The sequence below is a fragment of the Pipistrellus hanaki genome, assembly GCF_964339955.1.
Source record: "Pipistrellus hanaki genome assembly, chromosome: 2".
NCBI classification, from domain to species: Eukaryota; Metazoa; Chordata; class Mammalia; order Chiroptera; family Vespertilionidae; genus Pipistrellus; species Pipistrellus hanaki.
In genome coordinates this window covers 159,594,351-159,614,640 of record NC_140504.1, presented here as the reverse complement: position 1 = coordinate 159,614,640, position 20,290 = coordinate 159,594,351, and the positions used below count along the sequence as shown (strand labels likewise).

Here is a 20,290-nt window from a genome sequence, read left to right as displayed (position 1 = left end):
CAAGTCTAAAAGAATAACCTGTAGTACTTGGAAATTATTGGCTTTAAGTTTTTACAGTGGAAAAGGCAATAGCAGTCAGTTTATCTCTGTGTGAATGTTGCAGAAGGGACAGAGATGAAGGAACTTACGTTTTCTTTCCGGTAATGGCATAAAGCAGGTGTTAGTGACAATCTTTAACAAAACAATGAATGCAGTTTCACTAATGCTGAGTCAGGGGATTAGATGAGTGGAAACAATCCATAGGGCATATTTGTCACCATAGCTGATAATAAAAATTATTTGAGGTCTCATTACATATAGGAAAAAATCAAAGATTTCTTTTTAAAATGAAGAAAAAGAGATTTCCCCCAGGTGTTTATAATCCAGGTTCTGAGGCTATATGTAAAACAGAACAGGTTTATATTATTGAGCTGTTGGGGGTAGTAGGTTGTAGTTTTGTGTAGAGGCAATCTGTGGCATAATGAAGAAGGTGTCCCTGTGGGAAGAAGATGGGCTTGGAATCATTCAAGTTTCTGTCCTGCCTTTGTTCTGAACTTATGGTGTGACCTCAAGCAAATCACTTAAACTTTCTGTCTTAGTTCCCTCAGGAGGCAAAGAAGTCAATATCTGACTCTTAGATTTTTTTTAAATCTTCTTTAGTGTGAAGTACCTAGTAAGTGTTCATTAAATGGTCATTGTTGGTGTCCCTGATATTGTTACTGTTGTAGTTATTTTTTGGAATCAGGGGCCCTGGTGGAACATAATACTGCTATATTCTAGGTAGGACCGAGACCTAATTGTTTTTGAATGATTGAAAATCCATGTTGTTATAAAGCTCCTCACATCCAGCATTTCTACAGGAGCCATAAGAAATCTATCCCATTGGTTACTCACCCATACTAAATCTCAAACCATTTTCCATGGTTTGGAAAAGATAGAAACACTAGGGCAAATGGTTTTCCACCCAAACCATTTGCCCTAGTGTGTCTCTCTGAGGGCCCTCTTTTTCTAAGTCATCTTCTCTTTGTCTACCACATCTAAACCAGTGCTATACACAGGAGTTCAGAAAGGACTGATTTGATTAATAGAGAATAGATTAACCATTTTAGAATAAAGCAGTGTTTTTAGAGAGAGAAAAAAGCTTCTGGCAGGGTGGCATGAGCTTGGAAGGATTTATGCATTCTACAACAACCACATCACAATCTAACACCAGAAAAGTGATTTTTTTTAAACCATAATGAAAATTGGTGACCTGGATTGGTGTGTTATATGATCAAGTGAATCAGCTATTAATCCATAAAGAATCACAGAAGAGATAGAAACCAAGTGTTCTTAACTTTTTGTGAATAGTCTATAGTTTGCCCCATATCCCTCGTCTTTCATGTAATTTTCTTTAAAGAATTTAACTGTTCTCATCTGAGCTCAAATACTCTGCACATCAAGGTGCTTATGTGGAGCCCAGTGCCAGTCTGTGTAGAGAGGCTGTGCTGGGATTAAATACTAAGGCACCACTAGTTTATGTTCCCTACAAGTTATTCCTATGACTCTTGGCACCTTGATCTCTTCTTCACTATCAGGACCCAAAATCTTTTATTTGGGGGAAATTTTGAGTTTCTCACCCTCCCCCACGTTCACCACCAGAAAAGCTCCCTGACCCACAAATCTATCCATGATTCTTCTTTAAAACATTTCACATTTCTAGGCATGTACTCTTTCTCTTCTTCCTCCAGTTTCCTCTCTTGTTTTTAACTGTGAGAAAGAAAAACAGGAAAATTTACACACAGGTTTATATATGCTAAAGACTTAGTAACAAGTCTTCCTTGGTTCAAGGAATGAAAGAAGACCTCAAAAGTATAGGGATTTAGGTAGATATATCCTTCCTTTCCATTTTATAAAATGATTTCATGAATTGCTTCCCTTTAACTTTTTAATAAAGTGGAAGTCGGTTTTTAAACCCATTTGCTTTGAATGCCTGGAGAGTCTTACAGTGACAGAGATGTTTTATAAAGTCCGACCCAATTGGAGTTGCTCAGTCAAGATGTGTTTCAGGTGAAATGTTAATCAATTCAATGCTGCTTTATGTTTTGGAAATATCTTTAGTGCACTGGGCTGGTGGCCACATTTTCTGGTTGTATAGATGTGGTATCAGAACTTAACAAGTCTATTGCAGCAAGGAAAAGACCATGGTGCAACAGTAGGGGAAAAAAAAACACACTGAAAATAGAGGGCTCAACCTCCTTCCACTCAGAGCTGCCATTTTCACCTTCTCTCTGATCACATTACTGCCTACTCTAAAGGAGCTCTGTGATACTTTAACCAAGCTAAAATGAGGAGGTAGTCCTGGTGCTTTGGGGATTGAAAACAAACAAGTAGAGACTTCCCCCATGTCAGAATGCCTGGGAGGAAGTGTCTTATTGCCCTGTAGTATATGGGCAATAAGGAAGGGGGTGTTAGGGAGGCTAAGTATCTTGTGATGCTCTAGTCTAGATAGTCCTGCCTAGTAAAGACTTACTCAAAATGCCAGGAGTGTCCCCAGTAAGAAAGGGCATGTCAGATTCTTCAGTTTCATCAGCATTCCCAGTTCCTAATCTGGCCCTCACAAGCCAAATGTACCATCTGTTTTCTTTCCTTTCTCTTTTCTTTCTTCCCTCCATCTCTTCTCCTCTTCCTTCCCACCATCCTTCCCTCTCCTATACCTTCTTCTAGATTTAAAACAAATTTAATACTTATTCTGTGCTGTCATTGTCCTTTGAACATACATGATTCCATCTTGATAGTGATCCCTGCATGATGTTTCCACTTGTTATGTGCCCTTATAAGTTCCTGCTGGAAAGGTCTTCATCTCCGTCTCTCCAGCACTGACACAATTCTGGCCAGTTGTAGGCACTCAGTGAGTTTCAGTGGAATGAATTAATGAGTAATGGGTGTTCAGTTATTATGTTTAAGTTGATTAAAAATTTGATCATGCTGAAGGTAAAATTTGGTCAGTGTTTCTCAGTCTCAGCACTATTGACACTTTGGGAGGGATACATCTTCTGGGTCGCTGTCCTGTGCATCATAGGATGCTTAGCAGCACCATGGCCTCTACCTAGATGCCAGAAGCACCCCTAGAAGTGACAACCAAAATGTATCCACATATTGCCAAATGTCATCTGAGGGAAAAATCACTCCCAATTGAGAACCACTGAATTAAGGTAAAGAAAGAGCTAACATGTATTGGATACCATCTATTGTAATAAGCAAAGTGTGTGTGTATGTGTGTGTGTGTGTGTGTGTGTGTGTGTGTGTGTGTGTATATATATATATATATATATATATATATATATATATATAGTGGCATCAATAGTTCATTAGTCTATTTAGTAAACACACAGAGAGCTCTCTTCAAATTACTATTCTATGGTCACTACTAGGGGTGCTTCTGGCAACTAGGTAATCTAGGTAACAGTCTTAACTGTTAATGCTTTTAATATTCTATGAGCCTTCACTACTGGAATTTTTTAGTATTATGAAATAATCCAATCACCTCTCTGATGCTTGAAGGCCATACATGGTGAAGAGCCTTCTGGAATCACTGTTGAAGTCTTAGGTGCCTAGACATAACATCAGCAATATTAGGATGTGGTGCCTATAGCATCGGTCTCCCATGTCTTCAGCTTTTGCCAGATACTATGCTGGGGTCTGTGCATTGTTTCATTGAATCCTCACGCCAACAATAGAATAAAAAGTCAGGGCCCAGAGTGGTCACATAGCTTGCCCACTGTTTCAGTCACTTAGTATAGAAGAGTTTGGATCTGAGTGCATGTCTGTCTGGCAGCAAGGTCTAGGCTCTCATACAAATCCTTTCACCCCGTTCAAAATATTGTAGAAGTTTTCCACTTCTGTCCAGAGGTTGACTGCCATTAAGGTGTGAAGAGCCATATGTTACCCATTCTATGCAGTAACACCTGCACTCTCTGCATCACTGGCAGCCTAATAGATTAATAATGATAAATATCTGATGATAGAATAAGCGCTTCACAGAGTTTTTTTTTTTTTGGATAAATTAATGAAAGTTTAATTAATGTGCTCTAGGTCACAAAGCTAGTAATTGAATGAGAGCCATGTCTGCCTTATAAAAGTAAATAAGCCATGGAAAAATATTTCCCTAATAATAGTAATATATTAAATTATGATTCAAGACTAACCATTACTTATGGTCAGAATGCTGTCCAAATTTGTCGAAGCTCTCTAAATTTTGGCTCTATCACCTTTTCAAACCTCTATCTAGCAATAGTACTTGCCATCTCCCCTGACCCCAGCATACACAGTTGGCTCCCGAGCCATAGAGTTAACCTTGTTGATTCCCTATGTTTGACTTATACTTTCATCTTCTTCTCTCAGGCAGTCATCAATATTTATTGAGCCTTCATTGTAGAGGCCTGTGAGCTCCAAGGATACAGAATGAAATCAAAGGTGGTGACATTTCAGTTGAGTCTTGCAGGAGTGAATCAAGCCTTCTCACTGGTTCTTCTTTAGAAGATATTTTTGCTAGACTGTGAGCCCTTAAGAACAGGAAATGTATTGATATTTGCTCCAAGTTTATCATAGGTTGGTATCAACAGATGTTTGCTGAATGAAATAATGAGACTGTAGAGAAAACTTTAGGATTATAATTAAAGCACCTTTAAAAAACAATACTACATTTAGCTTCTCCCTTACCCATTTGATGGTAGTTGGAACCTCAGAAATTGGCCACTGAGCTTACTGACTTTTTCATTCGATTTACTGTGTAATAGAGCAGAATGCTATTGGATTCACCAGCTGTGTTCAGAAGGGCTCTATGTTCAAATTAGTCACAAATCATGTCCCTCCTGGCATTGTTGCTAATGACAACACAGAAGATCAGAAATGCCTTATTAGTGAAAAATATTTTATTTCAAGTGCCTTGACATCTTACAGCAGACAAGAAAGTCTTTTGTCTGTGTGGGCTTTTGAGGGAGTACACCAGGTTAAACACACACATGCATATTACCCATAATGTAGCATGCACACAGGGTTCCCACCTGGTTGGTGACTATCATATAACCTGGGAAGGCTTCATATATTTCCTCATGTTAGGGGTAGGAATTGAGTGTAGGAAGTGCACCCTGGTGATCACAAAGCAGAAGGGCTTCCGTGCAGCTGGGCCCTGAGTATTTGCTCTCAGCTCTTATTTTTGGAAAAATAACAGTTATTCAATAAAGTGTTGGAATAATTAGGGGGAAAATATTAGAGCTGGGGGAACTGTCTTCCTCTTGAGCAAGGAGACAAAGGCCCTCTTTGGAATTCCTGTTGGGTTGATGGCATATAGCTGTTGTTGCTTAGTTTTGTTTCCTGCCTAGTTTGAGAGTGTTGCTAGTTTGGTTTTAGTAATAGCGACTTGAGTCATTTTGGCCCTGTCTATTCTTATTTCACCTACATTCTTTCAGCAGAGAACAGAATGCACATTTATTTTCCAGCTTTACATGTTTGTTCATATTCTATAGAATCTCTGGGCCTTTAGGAACAATGATGCTGTCATGGATAAACAAAGTACTGTGTGTGTTTCCTGGGAGTTTATTATCTGTGGGCATTATCTTCTTGGCAACGAGGAAATCAGAGAGGCTTGGCCATTACGTTCCCATATACACACAGACCATAAGCCAATATTAGAAATCAAGACTCTTCCAAAAAGTCCTAAATTTATGCTTTATATGTGTGGACCATATGAATGAGAGCTCTGCCTCCAAACAAAACAGGCAGTAGTTCAAATATAATCAATTTTTAAAAATCAAGTTCTAATGATAATGCCTGAGGGTGAGGAGTAGAGGACATGACTGAAAATGAAGGGGAATTTCAAAAGAATTGTAATAATCAATGTCTGGCTTATAAGGGTTTCCATTCTTATTATAGAGATAATAGCCAGTTCAGAAGTGAGTAGAATTACGAAGTATTAAATACCTAATGAGAACAGTTAAGAGTGTTCATATACTGTAGAGAGTTTGGTCCACCAAGAGACAACGTGGTCCTACTTGAGGGGTGTTCAAACATGTGTGAGGGCATTTTTAGTTTGTCACAAGGAGGGAATGTTGCTGGCAGTCAGGTATGCTAACTGTTATACAGAACACAGGGTAGTTCTAAACATTGGAAGAAAGGAGTCCCCGTCAAAATGCTGATCACCCTTGATGAGAAACACTGCAGAAATTCCGAGAACTCAGGACACTGACTTAGCTAAAGCTGAGTCTAAGATATATGTATTCCATCCATTCTGTGAGTCAAACAAAGGTTCTGTTCCCTAAAAATCAAGGAAATGGCCTGTATTATAAAGTGCTTCAGTGATCAAAGTCAGTAAAGTGAAACATGTCGATCATCCTTCGGCCTAAAAGGGCAGATTCGTTTAGCATTGATTTAAAACTATAAGGAATCAAGACCCTTTCTTTAATGATGCTTTCTGATGGCTCTCTGTTTAAATTGAAGTAAGGAGCTGAAGCTTGACTAGAGGGAAATTCATTTCTAAAAGGTATGCCCGCATTTAAAAGCTACTATTGCTTATTTTGTATGTATTTTTATACTATCCAAAAATACTTTCACATTTTAAATAGTTTAATTTTCATTTGAAAAATACTGAAAAACAAAATTAGACTTCTAAATACCTATTTTATAGAAGAGACAGCATGAAATTAGTTACCAACAAGAATTTCAACCAACGAAATTCTTTAAAAAGTAAAGTGTAACTGGCCCAAAAGTGTCATTTTCTCTTTCTTTTTCTAAATACTCTTATATATTACTTATTGAAAAAAATTAGATAAAACTTGATCTGAAAAAATTTCCTAAGGTCCATTCCTTATCACCCCCAAATATGTATACTCATATCTAAAATAATGTGTAGCCCATGAAGATGGTCAATGTGCATTTGAAGAATAGAAGAGATTTATATTTTAAATTATTTTAGGCATTATAAATAATATTTTATAAATATTTTAAATAAATAAAATTATACTTAGGAATTTTATTCCTAAAATTTACACCTAATTTATTTAAAATAACTTGGAAATGAAGTACTGTTATATCTTATTTTTAAAAGCCAAAAATATGTGAAAGGATTAATTTTTAATAGGTTTTGTGTTTTTTTCTTTAGAAAATAATTTCAATTTTACTAAAAAAAATCCACTCAAAATTATATTATCAACATTTTTATTTATATACACAACTTTTATATGAACACCTACATTGTTTACACATCACATTAGTCAACATCAAAAGAACTTAATAATTTCTGGCTTTTTTTCTTTTAAAAATTCCCTACATGGTTCAAGATCTAAGATATAAAGTATCTATTTCTTATTTATAATAGTAGCTATCATTTTTTTTTTCTGTAGGTTATTTGCTAAGCATTTTAACTGCATTATCTCATTATTTCTAACAATCAATGTGAGGTGGGTACAACTTTAGTGCCATTTTACATATGAGGAAACTGAGGCTTAGGATATTTAGGATTCTAATTTACATAATACTGTACCTTCTACTATATGATATGTAAATAATCCTTTGCAGATACAATTTTTGAAGGACAAGATAAATGAACAGCCGAAACCGGTTTGGCTCAGTGGTAGAGCGTCCGTCTGCGGACTGAAAGGTCCCAAGTTCGATTCCGGTCAGGGGCATGTACATTGGTTGCGGGCACATCCCTGGTGGAGGGTGTGCAGGAGGCAGCTGGTCGATGTTTCTCTCTCATTGACGTTTCTAGCTCTCTATCTTTCTCCCTTCCTCTCTGTAAAAAATCAATAAAATATATTTTTAAAAAAAAGATAAATGAACATGTTGCCATATTGATCCATTTGCAAGAGAAAAAGACAAATACATGGCAGGTTTATCTTGATTTTATATTTAGCCTAGAGTGTTTTGTTTTTTCTGATCACAGTGACTAAAAACTATGAAACTTACCATGTTTGATAATTACTTATTTTTAATTAGATAGATAACTTATTTAAGTTCAAAAGTAAGTTTGGAGAAGCTTGGCTGGGGAAGCAGAATTAACTGCATTTCAAGAGAGCTTTTATAAGCAAAGATAATAACTCAAGAGAATGGACACTGGCTTGTTTGAATCCTTGGTTGCAAGCTAACACTCTGAGGGAATGTTCTTAGCAAAACACTCACTTCAGCGGAAATTAGGTCAGCCTTCTGGAACATTTATCATGTATACCTGTCACCAGAAGACCCAGTCCTTAAAGTGAACTGAGATCACAGGCATCGGTTCCTCTTGCTCTGAGCTGCAAAGGACACTCTACACCAATAGTTCTACAAATGTGTGAGCTTGGCAGAAACTCCCATAAAACCAAAGCCAACGCCCATATAGTTGCTGTGGGAATTGAATTCCTTAATACTCTGTTTATAGAATTTTGAAATGGCAAATGGATTCAGTCTGTTCTGAAAAACAATCTGTCCCATGGCTTGTTTGGAATAACATCTCTAGTTGCTATAGAAGGATGTAGACAGATGACCCAGGTCTGATTTGAAAGTCGATTTCACCAGCCTCTGCTTGTTTCATACTGTGCAGCCAGGTTGGTTTTTGTTCAACTGGGGGGTATTATTTGCATAAAGGAAAGGTCAACTTCTATTGAAGGTAGGGAGTTGCTAATTTGATTAGAAACTAGAGTTAGCAAAATCCAGAGCTAGAGTAGTTAGCAAAATTTGGAGCAATGCAAGGTAAGATAAGACTGTATGGTAAAACCAAAACAACATAAATGAGTCATAACCCGATGGCCTTTCAGTAATCATGTGGCAATATTCTGGTGGTTTCAGAGCAATGTCAGCAAATGTGGGGATACTACATAGGAACTTGAGAGTGCATCTGCGTCAGTTTATGTTCATTTCAGCTCACTGAATGTCATTCATTGATAGTCTTATGGATTGAAATGACCACATTGAACAAGCAGTCAAATCACCATATCTACTAGGTTAAGTTAACTTCTCTTTGAAAGGGAGTAATTATCTGTTTTATCTGTTCTTGTTGGGCAAACATGCCTAAAGACTTCACAAAAGCATTGCTATTCTACTTATGTTCTGAATTGTACAAATGGTAGAACTAAAAGGATGAGAGAGATATGGTTCCCACTTCCATTATATTCTCATTTAAGTTGTGTGCCTGTGGGTGTATCAGTGCATGACAGATCTTAAACAAACAAACAAACAAAAATGATACTGTATGTGAAATGCCACAATTTTTAAAACTCAGGAGAGGAACTCAAGAATTTAAAGAAATTTTGTCTATGAAAATAGCTTGTAAAACAAAGTTTTGTTTATAACCATATCCTTAAGAAGGATGGGCCTGTTTTATATGAAAAGTCCAGATTTGAAGAGCTAAAGGGAAGAATGGGAATGGCAGAAATCACCAATGATTTCTTGCTTAAAGAATTAAAAAACAAAAACAAAAACAAAACAAAAAACCCACAACTTTCATTATCACACTCTATTAAGCAGGGACCAGGAAACAATTTCTAATCAGCACTCTGATCTGGGCAGAGATTGTGTAGTCTTTTGTACCAGGCCTCAGATCTGTGTTCTCTATTCACACATGCTCACTTCCAGCTGTTGTCATTGAAATCCCACATAATCTTTCAAGGTCAAAGGGCAGTCACCCATGGATGCTGCAGTTAAAAGGTTATGCTGATTTCTGTTGTCAAATATTGGCCCTTTTCTCTTCTGAGCACTCCCATTCTACTTTTTTTAACAAGAAAAATCCAGCCTAGAATTGTATTACATGACTTTAAAGTCTTAAAAGTGTTGCTCCATTGTGCTAACACGACATGGCCTGAACAGTCTAATTCCTTCTGTTATATCTCACAAAGAATTTCCTGGTACTTCTAAAATACTTTGTGTTTGTGCTAAGCCAGCAAACTTCAAAGTATAGTGGCCCACACGATTTGTGGCATGCCACAGTATCAGCAGAAATGTATAATATGGAGTCTATACTTTAATAAGCATTGTGAATTACGGCATCTGTAAGTAATTGCTGGTTAAGTGAATAAGAATTGTACCAAGCAAATGACTTCTAAAAACATGAACTTTCTTTGTATCTTGTGGTTCTAAACATTAATTTTATTATATATTATTATATATTTTGAAAACTAAATCTACCTATTTGCAATCAACCCCCCCCCTCCCCCAATAGTCTTAGAAAAGTAATTGCAAGGACTCTTTTTAAATACACTGCTTGGTTCGTGAATGATTTTCTTTCCTTGCTTGGTGAATCAAAATCGGTGTTGAGTGTCTTAAAATTAGCACATGGCCCCTGGTCATCTTCTTTCCTTGTCATTGCCTGTGTCCTCAGGTGGGTTAGCAAGCAGGGCTCCCTGCATGTGGTTTCACAGCCATGTGAATTAGACCTAAAAAGGAAGAACAGGACAATGGGCATTAAGGCGTTTTGCTGTTTTATATCCATAAACCAGGGTAGCCCTCGGGTGATCCAATCTCATGTCTGTTTCATTTAAGGTAATCATTTTCTGATGTATTCAGAGAATAAATTTCCTTATTTTTCCCTAAAATATGTAAGAGTTCATAAGCAGAAACTAAAGCTATAGCAAATAATTTGATCCATTTGCAGATTATGAAATTACTGTCCAAGTTTAGAGAAAAACTTTTATTCAGAACATAAAAACAATGTTGTTGATTACCCCTTTTAGATCAAAAGCAGATTAAATTAAAAATAGTTTTAAGTTTATGGCGTATTAAAAATAAAATCATTTTTAAATATTTATAAAATACAGATCTTATGCCAATTATAGTGGAATTTACTTTTCTAGCATGAAGCAAAAAGAAATTTTTTAACTTTTTTTTATGGTGCTTAAAATTTTTTTTTTTCCTAATTCACGTGTTCTTCTGTTCTTGCACAGAACTAATTTGTTGTTGGGTTACTTGGAAAACACCTATTTCTGTTTATTATAGGCTTAATAAGTGCATGATTCTAAATGCTTAGGGGAAATTAGTGAAACCGGTTTGGCTCAGTGGATAGTCTTCGGACTGAAAGGTCCCAGGTTTGATTCCGGTCAAGGGCATGTACCTTGGTTGCAGGCACATCCCCAGTAGGGGGTGTACAAGAGGCAGTTGATCGATGATTCTTTCTCATCGATGTTTCTAACGCCCTATTCCTCTCTCTTCCTCTCTGTAAAAAATCAATTAAAAATATATTTTTTAAAATAAATAAAAATAAATGTTTAGGGGAAATTAGTTTGTTGGCATGACAAAACAATGAAAGAAAAGATATTTATTCAGGAGAAGAGAAAATTAGGGATTGAGGGACTATCTTCAAATACTCAAAGAGTAGCAAAATGGGAAGAGGGAGCGATTTATTCTGCCTGGTCCAAAGGACAAAATTGAGGTAAATGAGAAGTTACAGGAAAGTAAACATATGAAAAAAAATTTTTAAAAACCAAGCCTTTTAATTTTATTAGTCTAAAATGTTTATGACACGGTGATGATCACTCCAGGTGATCTTTAAGAGATCTTCATTTCCATGTCATTTCATGATGTGATACATCTGATATTTACAGACAAATAAATAAAGATATCTTTCACTTTTTAGTTAGATGTTTTGATATATATTAAACGTAGTTCTTTAATGAATTGCCTAATAACTCAAACTTATAAACCCTCTTTATGTAAAATCATTGAGCAATCAAATTTAATTAATTGAAATACTATTCTTCCCTTATTAACTACAGGAATTGGTGAAGATGTGACAAGGCCTTTGAATTAAACTAGATAATCAAGTCTCTGGTATAATATATGATGGATTAAAGTGAAATATAATTTATTATATAAAAGAACTAAACAAACCTGTAAACTGTTCTAATCCCAATTTTGTCACTAGCTGTGTGACTATAGGCAAATCACTTAACCTCTCTGAACTTAATATTGCCAACTACTCAAAGTTGCACAACAAATTAAAGCTAATGTGTCTAAAGTGGTTAGCAGAGTACCAAACACCTAGTAACTATTGGATAAATGAAAACTATACTTTTGATTAAAATTAATACTACCGAGAGAGGTTCCATGTATAATTTTTCTAACTTTATAATACCTGTTACCAGTTTGATAACATTTTTCTAATGTAGATATGTTTAAATGATTGCAAGTAAGGATATAGTGTCCTTGGCCTTACATAAAATTGTTAATTAGCTCAAAGAGTTCAGATTTTATTTCCCCTCAGTACATTGGTACATACAGCAAAGGGGGAAAATAGGAAAAGGAGCCAAACAGTATATTACAGAATAGCATTTGCCAAAACCCAATGATATCTTTGTCAAATTCTTTGGGAAATAGGGAGTTAAATAATGTTGGAACTCTCAGGAGCTTTAACATGTAAATGTTTCTTGTCATCCTCCAAGTTTTCCAAACTCATTTTACTGTAGACACCTTTATTTTGCATATATTTGGATTGTGTTAGATACAGGGGTCCTCAAACTTTTTAAAGTGGGGGCCAGATCACGGTCCCTCAGAGAGCTGGAGGGCCGGACTATATGAACTACTAATTCCTACTGTAACACCTCAGCTGCGCTCACTGCCCAAAAAACCTGGCGGGCCGGATCAGACTCCTCTGCAGGCCGCATGTGGCCCGCTGGCCGTAGTTTGAAGACCCCTGTGTTAGAAGATAATACTGAGAATTTATACTAGCAGCCAGATTTTGAAGGGCTTTAAATACCTAACTAAAAAAACTAACCTTTCTCAAGGAACTCATGAAATACTTATGGCTTTTTCACCCGAAGAAAAAATACCAACTATCCATCTATACTCTACCTACTATCCTAGTGGATTAAAGTAGGGAGAAGATACCTATTAGTGTAGGCATCACAAATTTATGTACCTACAGGGGCCTTATAAATCATTTAAATAAATGAAATACATTGGGAAGTATTGAGATGTGTTGTATATTTGTAAGCTCATGTCCAGTTTAAAAGCATTCATATGCAAAAAAAAAACAACAACAAATTACTGTGCTAACTAGCCAAGCAAAATATATCTGCAGGCTGGAATTGGCCTGTGGGCTGCTAATTTGTGACACTATATTCTAAAGGGAGAGTTTGACAATTTAAGAGGTTTAGTGTAAGTACTATGCTGCTATAACAAAGAGGCCAAAAAAATAGAGTAGCTATTATATAATCTACCGAAATCTTTTTTTTTTTTTTTTAACTTTTAAATGATCAGGGTGGTGGTTCTCCACACTGTCATTCAGGGTCTCAGTTTCCCTCTCTCTCATTGCTCTGCTACTCCATGGACACACTCTTTTGTCTGCATGGCTAAAACTGTTCTAGCTCATAAAAAGAGGAAGAGAGAGTATCTGTGGGGCAGGAATTTCCTTTCAGATGTGTAGGGTAGAAGCTGATTGTATCACTTCCATTCACTTTCCGGTAGTGACCACACTGAACTGTAAGAGAGGCTGGGAAGTGTGTTCAGTGGCTGTCAACCATGGACATGACTGGACAGCCAGCAGACTCAGGACAGAAAGAAGGACATTGCTAGTCTTTGCTAGTTGTTTTCCTAGAAAGGTCTTATAAAAAGACCCAACTTTAGATTAAATACATTATTGCAAATCTTGGCATAAACATTTTCCTTAACTGGATATACAAGCCCCAGAGAATAAAGAACTTTTGTAATTTCTAGTTGTAACTATAGGGCCTACAATTGTGCTTCCCACATAATAAGCATTTAATATTTGTTTAATGAAAACAATAAACTAAATATTGACTTTATCTTTATGGATACCGCAAAACAAGCAAACAAACAAAGACACGGATTAGGTTTCTGTATTGAATACCTGCACCTGAGCAGGGCAGGAAAATTGGGAGCAGCAAAAGGAACTCAACAGTACATCAGTCCTATGACACATACTTCTAAAACCTCTTTTTTATTCATCCTTCTTTTAAGCTAAGACATTATTTCCATACTAATGGCAATTCCTTCATGTGTTATGATAAACAGAACGACAATCATAACCATATTACAAATGCATTTAATAACAGTCCTTTTCATATGAAAATCTCAAAACACCTCATCCATATCATTAGTTGGCAACTGTCATTTCTTTGTTTTATATATTCTCAGACACAACTTTCTAGACATAGAAATATTTCAGTCTTACTGTCAGTCCATACCGTATGTCAATCTTTTAATGTTTATCATAAACAGACAACCAAATGAAATTTCCTCCACCATCATGAAAATGAATCACACAAACAGCATGCGTGTGTGTTTTTATGGCTTCTATGTTCTTTCTTAGCAATGTCTGAACTATTAGCATTTGTTTTAAATAAGGAATTACTCATAAAATAAATAATTTTCAAATGTCATCATTGAATGGTAGAATAATTTAAATAGTCAGTGTGTAATAAAAAATCAGATTAAAATTTTAGAATTTGGGCTTAATGGATCAATAGGAATAAATCCCCAACCCATCTCCCCCAAGACCTGTTTTCTAAGATATTCCAAATTAAGAGTACAGAAACAACATATTGGACATAAACTAATAATAATTTATATTTTACTTTAGAGGGCTACCAAATAAGGGTATCTCAAGTCGCTCATCTGAATCACTGAGTAAATATTTATTACACAACTATAACAGGGTTTGTGCAAGGCCCTGTGGGCAGTGTAAGATAACAAGACACAACCCTGCCCTTGCCCAGTTTATGGTGGGAGTGCAGAGCTAAGACAGGTAAACAGATACCTGTCCGATAAAGTGGAAAAAGGCTGTGCCAGAAGACAAATAGAGAAAAAGTTCTGCTTAACTTAGCAGTATTGACTGAGCACAGCAGAAGCACTGGTGGTGTCCAGAGGGCAGACGATGGAGGGGCATCCCCTTACCTTAGGTGGCTTATACACCAGTAAGGAGTTCCCAGAGGAGAAATTGAAATTCCAGGGAGGAGCAGTGTTGCTGAGGGGAACTCTTCTTTAGAAGGACTAATATGTAAGTTCTGTGAGAGCAGCGTCATCAGGATTTAGCTCATCACAGGCAATCCCAAATACTTGGGGAATATAAATAGTGTGAGAGTGAGGGAGCTCTTTTTCCTTGGAGGAGCCCTGAAGTCCACACAAGAGAGGCCTGTCTTTGCCCTCGATGGAACCTTTTTTACATAGGGACAATAGAATGGAGATGTCTTCTTTTCACTGCAGTGACTTGTGTGTTCTGATTGCCCTGCATCCATTAGCCAGATGAGACTTGATCATTTAGAGCTGGGGGTCTTTTGCTATCCCACAGGACAACCCAAACACCCCGGGGTGTGTAAACTTTCTTCCTCAGTACACGCAGTCTACTCCATGGACATTCAGAAGGTCTTTAAAGGCCCACCCCTCTGGATGGTTCTTTTCCAGCTATTTTTTCGCCCAACCTCTGAACAGTTCTGCAAGGTTACCTGTCTCTCTACAAATCGAACCCCCCTCCCCCCACTCCGCCTTTCCTTCCTGTTTAAAGGTAGATAAATGTTCAGTTCCTTAATGAGATGAAATTCGGTTCCCATATAATGGCATTTTCCATAACTGCTGATATCATCGAGGTAAAGAGAGCTGCTTTTCTTAACCACCCGTAAAAGAATTCAGCTTTTCATATCCCTGCCTCTCTTCAAAAGCCTAATCTCTCCCCACTGTGAGTAGGACTGACTCCAAGGTATTGAAATCTCCACTATAATTGGGAATTCACTGAACAAGACCTCAGTGAATGAACTTTTTTAGCCATTTTATATAAAACGAAAAAGGATGTGCTCCTTATTTCAGTCTCCTCTGAATTGCTCCTGAACACTCGTTCAGAATTGGAGAGTCAGATCATTTCGCAATCCGGCTTTCCATCTATGATGTGCTTAACAAAAATATATGTTTTGCACTCATTTCTGAGAGACCCTATTCAAAATGTAATTCGTGGAACCTTTGGGGATTGTTTAATCAGCTCTCCAACTGAAGATCTTTTCATGCTAACATCTCAATTCAGAATTACTTAAATTCACCTTTTTATATATTTTTCCATTTTCCTCTCATTTTGCCATAAAGCAGATCTCCCAGATTAGTGTTATTTCCCCGAAAGTCATTTTTACGACTTGGTTTGTGTTAGTGAGAACAAAATATTAATCTGCTCAGGTTCGCTTAGTAATTACATTAGCTGTGTCATTTTTTCCATCATTTCTTAGGTTTCATTTTTCGTGGCTGTCTTCCACTGGATCAGTGGGTTTCTAAATAATTGGTGAAGGAACAAAACCAGTTTCATAGTCATTCATGTTTATGCATGTTTACACAGACCTTTCCCTGAGGACATATTGTGAAGTTAAAGTAGTCAAGGCCCTATGATAATCTCATAATACTGTGCAGAGATGATTCTATCAGGATTTGTGAAATAACTTCTATTTTTATTTTTCTGGTTATTGTACATTCATATATATTTTACCTTCTAAATTACACACATTCTCCTAAAATAAGCCTTTGAGGAAGGTTGCTAGGTGGGAAAGGAGGATCAAATTATTATTTTGGCAGCGACTTTCTCAGGATCACACAAGATCCTAGTTTAAGCTTCAGACTAAATTGTTTTGTAGTTGGGTTTTTCTCTCTCTTATGTTTATTAAATAATGCTGCCCTTCAACTCTGTTTTTCCTTGGTTTCCCAAAATTTGTACCATAATCACAATAATAGGACAACCCCAGACATTTCTCCTCAAAGAACCTGGTGGCACCTTCTTGATCAGAAGCTTCATCTAAAGGGCTTGTCTATCCTGTCTTTGTCCTATTTCGTTTGGAGGGACTCTTTGGATGGTTCATTTTAATAGTTTTCAGATGCACACTGGCTTGATGGAGCTGAGAAAGAGAAAGAGACAGGGAAAAAATTCTGTTTACACTTTTATAAAGAGGAAAATGCACATACTTGAACCTGATCTGAGTTGTGTTTATTCAGAGGCATCTCTGGAGTGCTCACTGGATACCAGACACTATGCTAGGACCTGGAGTGCTGGAGATACAGATGATGCTCTTTCTCAAAGGGCTCACAATCTAGTATGAGAAAAAGACAAAACTGCAATTTAGTGTCCTAAGTCCTAGATTAGAACCACACATAGTACCTCAGGTCCATATCCCAAAAAGAGAAAAGGAGTCTTCTCCAGCAGTGAGGTAACCAGGGAAGGCTTTTGACAATAAAGCTGAGTCCTAAAGACAAGTAGGAGTTGGCCAAACAAAGAGTAAGAAGGACAGAAAGTCCAGAAAGAAGGAGCAGAGTGAGGGCAGGGGCTGAACCAGGGCCCAGGAGACACATGTGTTCACTTAGGCCAAGGAGTAGGGCTGGAAGCAAGAAACAAAAGATAAAATTAAGATCAGAGAGGAAAACAGAAGCTACATGGAGGCCGTAGTCCATGTGAAGGAGTTTGTTACTGTACCCTGAACTCTGTGTGAGGCTCTTGCAAGATTTCTGACAGGGTAGTGATTGCTGAACACTTGGGTTTTTCTTGGATTCTACAACACAAGCATGTCAAACTCGTGGAGCGTGGCCAGCCACAAGCTTGACATGCTTGCTCCAGCACCTCATTCTTTTCTACCTCAGGGCCTTTGTACATGCTAATTCCTCTGCCTGAAGAGCTCTCGCCCCATTTTTTCCTGGCTGTCTCTTTAGTTTCTTTCAGATGTCAGCTCTTAAGAGAGATCTTTCTTAACCATTATTTCTAAAGAGTTTCCTATTTGTTTCCTTTATACCATTTATAATTTTTAAAATAACTTGTTTCTTTTACATTGTCAGCTGCCTGTAATCATAGACTCTAATTTCCTTAAAGTAGGACTGTATCTCAAACCTCTGGGTGTACACCTGGCCCATGGTAGGGGCTCAATACATATTCGTTGAATAAATTAATGAATCATCGGATTTGCCTGTTAGTGAGACAAGAGAAGCCAAGGCTGATGATGAAGAGCATAATTAGAAGGCTGGTGAGAATTGGCAAAAGCCTTAGCCACAATCATACCAGGGAGACAGAGTTGTACCTGGAGTCAAAAAATAGTAAGAAATAGAATCCATGGGGATTAGGTGGATGTGGGTGTTTGTAAGAAGCAGGAGCAGGGATGACACCAAAAGAGAAAAGCAGATGAACGGTGGATGGTTCATTGACATAGGAAAGTCAAAAGAGTATAAACAGGTTTCGAGGAGAAGAAAATGAGCTCAGCTTTGGACATGTTGGATCTGAGGCTACCCTTGAGCTATTTAGATAGAAATATTCAATAAACATTTTGATTCATGTGTTAGGAATCCAGGAGAGCAATCAAGGCAAAAGATAAAGATTTAAGAGTCATTGGCTAATAGATTCAATCCTCCACTCATTCAATAAATTCTAACTGCTTTGTCCCAGGCATTAAATACAGTGGAGAGGGAAACAAATATTATTCTAGCTTTCACAAATATCACAGTCAAGCCTGGTAGCTGATATCATGGAAATAGAGAAGATAAACTTGGGGCAAAAAAATATACATATGTGGAGGGATGAGCACGAACTCTGGAGAACACCAGCATTTAAGAGGTAGACAGAAGAAAAAGGGCAATGAAAACAGGATGAGTTTCAATGGATGAACACAGGGGTTATCCCCTCCCACACTCTGTGACAAACTAAACTAAATTTTCAGTTATATTGCTTGCTTTTTTTTTTTTGGTAGCAGGATTAATGTATGTGTGTTTACATTCTGTATAGAAAATTCATGTTAAGTTGTCCTTAAAATAAGGGATTTAAAAGGTTGTAACTGAAACAAGTATCAGTCCACAGGCAGGTGACAAAGACAGAGAGATGAGCGAGAGCTGGAGCTCAACCCAGATTTTCCTATTCCACTATGAATTTCCTTGCATTGTTATATGTGTTTTAAGTTAAACTTAATGTACTTTGTGGTTGGAATTCATTCGTTATGGTCTGGAGGATCAATGTGATCTGAATACTGTGACAATAGAAAAAGGTGGCAGAGCCTATTTTGCCAAGACCATGTAGAGAACTTTTATTGATTTATCTATCTATTTTTACTTCTCAGTTCTCTTAATCCAAGAGACACCACCTTAGGCCCTTCCCAAATAACAGTCAACTACTTACCTTGGGAGGTGAATTTTCTTAACCAACTCTTTGAATGAAATTTTGTCATTTTTTATGTTGTGGTGTATATACATTTTTTCTTTTTTATAGTATTTTCTCTTTTTTTGAGATATTGACATATAACATTACATTAGTTTCAGGTGTCCATGATTCATTATATAGATATATTGTGAAATGACCCCCCCCCCCCGTAGTAATTCTAGTTAACATCCATCACATACATGGTGCTATTTTTACTTTACCAAGAAGTTTATGATTATCAGATATCCTAAAACTTAGAGCTATTTACCCATAATTTCAGAGATTGTGTATTTGATCTTAAAAACTGAATTTTTTTTTAAATTCAGTCTTCTCGAAGAATGAGAAGACTTTAGAGGCAGAGAGGGAAATAACATATCATCAATTATCTTCTAGTATTCCTTGCCATTTATGTTTTTGTCCCTGTGTTCCTAAACATACTATAAAAATGAATAAGCAGATATCACAAAGAAAACAAATCATCCAGAAAAAAATGAAACAGATACAAAATTCAAAGGTTAATTTTGTACCATCCAGAAAAAAATGAAACAGATACAAAATTCAAAGGTTAATTTTGTACCATTAATTTATCTTTTCTTAAAAAAAAAAAGAATCAATCTTACTACAAAAAATTCTTGTTCTTGAAACAAATCTAAATTTTGTCTGTGCTCAAAGAATTTATTTTTATGTTTCAATAGTTTTTAAGGGACTTACTTCTTCTAGGCTAGCTTTTTAAAGATTTACGTTGTAGTTCCTCTAGGAATGAAGGGAACATCTTTAAATCTTGTTTGGTTTGAATGTATAGATAGCTAATCCCCATCAAATGTTTCTTTAGAAAATCGTGTTTAAAACTGTTATGGAATTTAGCTATCTGGGCTGACTCGTAGGTAGGGTGTTTTCATCCCAGTTGTTATGGTCTCAGAGGTCAGCCAAGGTAACCATTTATTTTAAATTGTCTTTTGTTTCAGATTTCCTGTTGAGGTTTTTTTTTTTTTTTTTTTTTTTTTTTTTTTTTTTTTTTTTTTTACCATTTCAGAAAGCACCCAGTTGTTGTGTCATAGCTTTCCATAACCTCCAGATTCAAACAAACAAAAAAAGCCCACTACATAACCAAATGACTATACCCTCCCACGGAAACTCTAACCAGAGCAGAATATGAAAGTAGACATCATATTTTTTAATCACAATGAAACTCATGTTTAGACTTCTGTT

General features: G+C 36.6%; 1 protein-coding gene and 1 long non-coding RNA gene across 9 annotated transcripts in view; one reads left to right on the top strand and one right to left on the bottom strand.

Annotated features, from left to right (window-relative positions):
- LOC311618492 overlaps window positions 1-20,290 on the bottom strand; it is a 700,613-nt gene that overhangs the window by 103,407 nt on the left and 576,916 nt on the right. The window lies entirely within an intron of this gene.
- The window catches only part of NFIA (nuclear factor I A), a gene marked incomplete at its 3' end in the record, with an annotated part of 370,602 nt that overhangs the window by 226,350 nt on the left and 123,962 nt on the right, over window positions 1-20,290 (top strand). The window lies entirely within an intron of this gene.